The sequence below is a fragment of the Molossus molossus genome, unplaced genomic scaffold (genome assembly GCF_014108415.1).
Source record: "Molossus molossus isolate mMolMol1 unplaced genomic scaffold, mMolMol1.p scaffold_m16_p_31, whole genome shotgun sequence".
In the NCBI taxonomy this organism is placed as follows: domain Eukaryota; kingdom Metazoa; phylum Chordata; class Mammalia; order Chiroptera; family Molossidae; genus Molossus; species Molossus molossus.
The window spans coordinates 1,639,937-1,646,039 of record NW_023425368.1 but is presented as its reverse complement, the minus strand read 5'-3'; positions in this window follow the sequence as shown (position 1 = coordinate 1,646,039).

Genomic DNA, 6,103 nt, shown 5'->3' with positions numbered 1-6,103 from the left:
CTTCCAGGGTCACTGCCCGGCTGCCGGGGCCCTGACTCTTACATCCCTGGCCCCGTGGGCGGACACGGCACCGTCCGAGCCACTCTGGGCCAACACCTGTGGCCTTGCTCCTGCTGCTGGTCCTGGGCCACCGGCCGAGGGAGTCACAGCCCCTGAGGTCCGGGAGGAGGGAGAGTGAGCCCACACATGCCCCTGTGTTTGCCGAGTGGGGGTCCAGGGTTCCAGCCCCCAAAGTGGGTCCGGGCTCGCGAGCTCTGAGATCTGGGGGCACCTAGCCCGGGAAGGCCCAGCCCCAGGTATTTTGGGACGCTCTGCCTGTGCTCAGATCCTCTAAGCCGTGACTTCGTGACGGTCCCTGGAGACATGGCTGGTTCCTTTGTGTCTGAGGAGGACACGGAACAGGAGGGGGCTCAGGACAGCGCACCGTGAAAGCCTATTCTCTGGAGGTCAGGGCCTCGCCCCACACTTACAGCTGTTTCCTGGGGGGGTGGGGGCGAAGGCATTTGCTTTAGTTAAAACAAACTGTGGGGACATCCAAGTGACCAACTGACTGTCTCGCCCCTTTTAGGTGCACAGCCCGTGGCACTGAGCACCTCACACGGGCGAGCAGCCGACATCGCCGTCCTCTCCGGAACTTTCCACCCTCCCAGACGGACACTCTGTCCCCATTAAACACGAACCCCTCCCCTCCCGCACCCCCGGCCCCACCACCTACTTTCTGTCTGTGGATCTGACTCCTCTAGGGACCCCATATGGGTGGGCTCACACAGTGTCTGTCCTGTCTGCTCGTTCCCCCAGCAGGGTCTTCCAGGTCTGTCCACGCAGCAGGGACAGGCTGTCCTCCCTCTCTATTTTTATTTATGTATTTTTATTTTTGGTACATGACCCTAGCGGGAACCGAACCTGGAACTCTCTGGTCTGCAGGTCGCCACTCCAACCTCTGAGCCACACCGGCCAGGGCTGCCCTCCCTCTTTAAAGCTGAGATATTCCACGTGTGGACGGACCACGTGCTGTGTGTCCACCCCCGGCCACGGACACCTCCTGCCGCTGGGACGGGGTGTGCAGGTGTCTGCTCGCTCTCAGTTCTTTCGGAGATGTGCTCAGAGTTAACGCTTTAAGTTTGACCAGGATGATTTGACACTGAGAAAGAGGTCTTTTATTTTATTTATTGACTTATTTTTCTTTCTTTCTTTTAATCCTCACCCCATGATATTTTTCCATTGATTTTTAGATAGAGTGGAAGAGAGGGCGGGAGGGAGAGAGAGACACATCGATTGGTTGCTTCCTGCACAACCCCGACCGGGGCCGGGGATCCAGCCTGCAACGCAGGTACGTGCCCTTGATCGGGAATCGAACCCAAGACCCTTCAGTCCGAGGACCAGTGCTCTAACCGCTGAGCCACACCAGCCGGACAGAAAGATACCTTTTAAACGAGCCGATGGATGGGACGGCCCTCCCCGGCTCTTGCTGATGTTCCTCTCATCCTGGGGTCAGGTCCCCGCTCCTGTCGGGTCCACGCGCCCTGGGAGCCACCGCGGGGGGACAGCTACACAGCAGAGTACATGCCCCTCGACCTCCCCTCTCTCCGGGGGCTCCTCTCTGTCCAGGGCCCCGGGTGGCAGCGGCCCGTGTGGGCAGAGGAGGGGGGTTCTCAGTGGTATGAGAGCCACTCCCTGGCCCCGCAGTGCCCGGCTGTGGGGGAGGCATGGAGGACACAAATGTGCTCAGCTGCAGGGACAACCCTGTGGACTGTCCCCCACTGTCGCAGACCCTGGGGCTGTGGGGTCAGGAGCCAGAGGAAACTCACATGGGCCTGGGAGGGGGGTCTGGCTCTGCAGACCTGCCCCAGGACCTTTGAACATCCCCCCCACTCCAAAATGAATGGCAGACTCGGAGCCTCTGAGGGGGGTGCCTCCTCAGGGGCCTGGGGAAGGGGCTGAGGGGCCTTTGTGTGTCCTGGGCCTGGAGCAGGGGTCAGAGGGGGAGGGGGGAGGAGGCTCCAGGAGCCTGGGCTGAGGTGGGGGGGACCCCAGCCCAGCACGCCCTCGGGGGCCTGGGCAGGAAAGGCGGGGTGGGGGTGGAGCCCAGGCTGGGCCTCGCTGTGTGGAGCAGGGGGGGGGCAGGGCCTGAGCCAGGCCCACTTGGGGAGGAATTCTGTTTGCCCAGTGATTCAGACGAATAAACACACACACACACACACACGCACACACACGCACGCACACGCAAAGTGTGCCCCACCAAAAACCAAATTTACACCCGCCCCCTTTCTTCGCCCCGCAGAGAGCACCCCTCAGGGAAGTCACAGCCCTGGCGGGGGGCGGACCCCCCCCACCGGCACCCGGCACCCGGATGGTCTTCCTCTGCCCCACAGCACAGCGGAGGGACCGGCGCCTCCCCCTTTCGGGGAAGTTCCGGGCTTGGGAAGTGGCAGCCCACCCAGTCCTCTGTCAACACAGGTGACAGTCTTGTCAGTGTCCTGGCCGCGGGGCCTCCCCACCACCCCCAGGCTGAGCCCACTTCCTCTTCCCCGGGTGGGGGCCTGGATCTTTGTCGTGAAGCTTGAAGTCATTCCCCACCACAGGGGGAGACACGCGACCCCCATAAACTGCTTGGAGGGTGGGTGGCCCCGACCCGCACATGAGGTGTGGCCGCCGAGGCTCCCGAAAACAGGCCAGGCTGCAGCACCAAATAGTGTCCCCCACCCCATCGAGGGACCCGGGGTGGGGGTGGGACACAGGGCGGTGGGGGCCCTTCCCAGGGACCAGGCACAGCTCGGAGGACACCCGGAGAACCTCACCTTGGTGCCGGGCACCTCCTGTGCCCACTGCTCTCCAGGTGAGACGTCCCAGGCACAGAGACGGCCATGCGCGGGCCCAGGGCCACACAGCTGCTGGGTCCTGGGGCCCGGATACCACCTTGTCCCGCAGGGAGGAGCCCTGCCCTGGCCAGGCACTGCCCGCCTGTGGCCTGCGAGGTGGGGATGACAGAGTCCCTACCACACAGGGGTTTTGTTTGTTTGTTTTCAAATATGTCCTTACTAATTTTGTAGAGAGAGAGGAAGGGAGAGATGGAAACTTCAACGGGCTGCCTCCTGCAGGCCCCCTACTGGGGATCGAGCCTGCAGCCCGGGCAGGTGCCCTGACCGGGAACCGAGGACCTGGACCGCTCAGTCCAGAGACGACGCTCAGTCCACTGGGCCACACCGGCCGGGCGCGGTTTCGGTTTAAGGACTGAATGAAAGGCTGGCTCCCCAGGAGTGTGTCTGGAGTGTGGGGACAGCGGGCCCACGTGGGGCAAAGAGGCCGAGATGGACTCCGCTCTCAGCTCGGGCTGCTCCAGGCCCTGCCTCTGCCCAGGGAGGCCTTGGGTGCCGCTGCTGACCTCTGGATTGGAGGCGCCCTGAGGGGTGGAAGCCAAGGCTCCATGGTGCACTCGCCTCTGTCCAGCCCCCTGGAGCCCCCTCCCTGCCCAAAGCCACGCCTGGCCGGTGACGGGGAGGCAGGGGCCCTGCAGGGGGCTCAGCCGCCAGGCCCCGCGGGCCAGAACCCGGGGACCCCAGCAGCACTGCAGGTCCTGCTGCAGGACCTCTGCTGTGTCCAGAGACCAGAACAGAAGTGGCGAGTGGCAGCCCTGGTCGCCTTGGCCAGGAACAGGCCAGGCCAGGCTGGAGCCGGGCTCAGGGCTGGGGCCAGGCCAGGGCTGGGCTGAGCGGGGGCCTGAGGTCCTGGGATAGCCCGTGGCTGCCTCCTTTACTGCCGGCTGCGGCGGGAGCGGGCGGGACACCCGAGAGTGGGTGGGTGGCGGCCCCGTGGCCGTGCCTGAGAAGGGGGCCCCGGAGGGAGCTGGAGGCTGCCTCTGCCATGTTACCAGTCTGAGGACAGAGCTTTGAGGACCACGCTACCCTAGGGGGGTCCTGGGGTCCAGGCCTCGTCTTCACCTGCTCCCAAGAGGGGGCGCTGGACTCCCCAGCATGCAGGGACCGGGGGGTCCCCAGGCGAAATGAAGGACACAGATGAAAACACCGATGAGGGGACAGAAACCCGCAAGAGAGACGGACGGAGACCCACACAGAGCAAGGGAGACGAGACCGGGCACAGAAAGGGGGTGCCCCCCTGCAGGGTCGGACCAGGGCCGGCAGGCTTCTCGTCCTCCCCTGGGCCAGCGCTGGCCCCTCACCCGCACACACAGGGCTATCTGAGCCCGCTTCCTGTCCCGAATCACAGCGCCCGAGTGACTCAGCGGCCCGCGATAGCGTGTCAGTGAGAGTGACACTCTGGGATGCAGCCAGGGCCTCCACCCAGCTCCCCACACCCTCCACTGTCCCCCCATCTCCATGGCAACTCCCCGGAGATCCTGGAGGGCAGGACCCCAGCCCTCTCTCTCCCTGGACTCCAGCCAACCCATGAGCTTATCAGATCTGGGTGGGGGGCCGGCAGTGACCCAAGCACAGGCTGGGCACCCCCCGGGGACCTCAGGGGACAAAGGCCTCCTTGGGCTGCTGCCTGGGCCAGGGTGGCCCAACCTGTGACCCTTGTTCCAGGCACACAGCTCCAGACTGTGAGCCCCCTGCCCGTGTGGCCCCCTTCCCGCAAGGACCTCCACGGACCCCTGTTCCAGGCACACAGCCCCAGACTGTGGGTCCCCTGCCCATGTGGCCCCCTTCCTGCAAGGACCTCCACGGACCCCTGTTCCAGATGAGGAAACTGAGGCTCAGCCTCGCCTCCCCCGCAGGACCCTCCCTGAGCTCGAAGCCCCAGGCGGAGGGCAGGGCCACGCCCCACTGGGCTCGGGAGGGCACAGGGAAGGACCCTGATGTTTGAGTCCCGGTCGCTGGCCCACACCTGTCCTGGCTCGAGACCCCGCCGATGGCCCCTCCAGAGCTGGGCCCTCGGGCGTGAGTGGCACCAGGCCTGGGCCCCCTGAGCTGTGCAGTCTGGCAGATTTCCAGGGCAGGAGGGCGGCCTGTGACCCGTCAGGTGGGGGACCCGCAGCCAGGCCCGCAGGACGCCATCGCGAGCAGCGTCTCGGCCTGGAAGAGCTCGGGACGCAAGCTCACCGTGCCCGCCGCCTGGGTGGGTCAGCTCAACCCTGGCCATGCAGGGCATGACCCCTCTGAGGGCCAGGCTGGTGACTCAGATGGGCCAGAGGTTGTGGTGTGGACTCGGGACGGTTCCCGTGCTGGGAGTGTGGACGCTGGTTGACCTGTGGCCTCCCTGCCTTTCTGGGGTGTGACAGGGACAGGTCATGTCCTCACACCCCCCTGGGCCTGGGTCCTGGCCCCAGCGCAGGCCCTCGACCTCCCTCCCGAGCACTGGTTCCAACGTCCACAGTCTAAGGACAAGCCACCTGCCTGCCCCTGGGGCCCCACAGGCCCAGCACAGGTGACCTGGTGTCCAGCTCTGAGGCCGGGCAGGGCTTCCCAGCTATGCGGGAAGGGTCAGATGTCGGGGTCCCCACTACTCCCCCGTCCTGCATGCACCCCTTCTCCGGAATGACCACTCATGGGCCCACTCCCTCGTCCATCGTCCCCCACACTCCTGCGATGTGTCAGTTCTGTGTCCCACGTCCCGGGGCCAAGTCCGGGGAGGGGAGGGGACGGCTCACACAGAGAGGGTGACCAGAGGAGCCTGGGACAGGTTCCGAGAGAACAGCACCAGTTTCTCAGAACAGCTTGGAGGCCTCGGGACCCCAGATCCCAGCCGGGCCGCCTCCTCCCTCAGCTCTGGTCTCCCCAGGTGAGGCCGGGTGTCTGCACATTAGGGCAAAGACCCTGGGGACGGTTTCGGGGTGGGGCCAGTCGGCATCTCCCCACCTGGTGGGCACGGACACCCCTGCCCCTTGCGGCCACAGGCCTACAGGTGAATCGAGCTGCCCACTGCCCGCTGCTCGCGTGGGGCCAGGGGCCTGAATCACAGCCAGGGTCGGGCAGCACTGGGTGGGCTGCGCGATGGGGAAGGTCCTGTCACTGGGGGGCCACCCCCTGAGCCTCTCTCCAGGGAGGGTGAGGCTGGCCCTGGTGAGGAGACCAGCAGACTTCCTGGGCACCAGGAACTCAGGGGTCCAGCTACGTGGACATGTGCCCAGAGAGATTCTAGGTGGGGG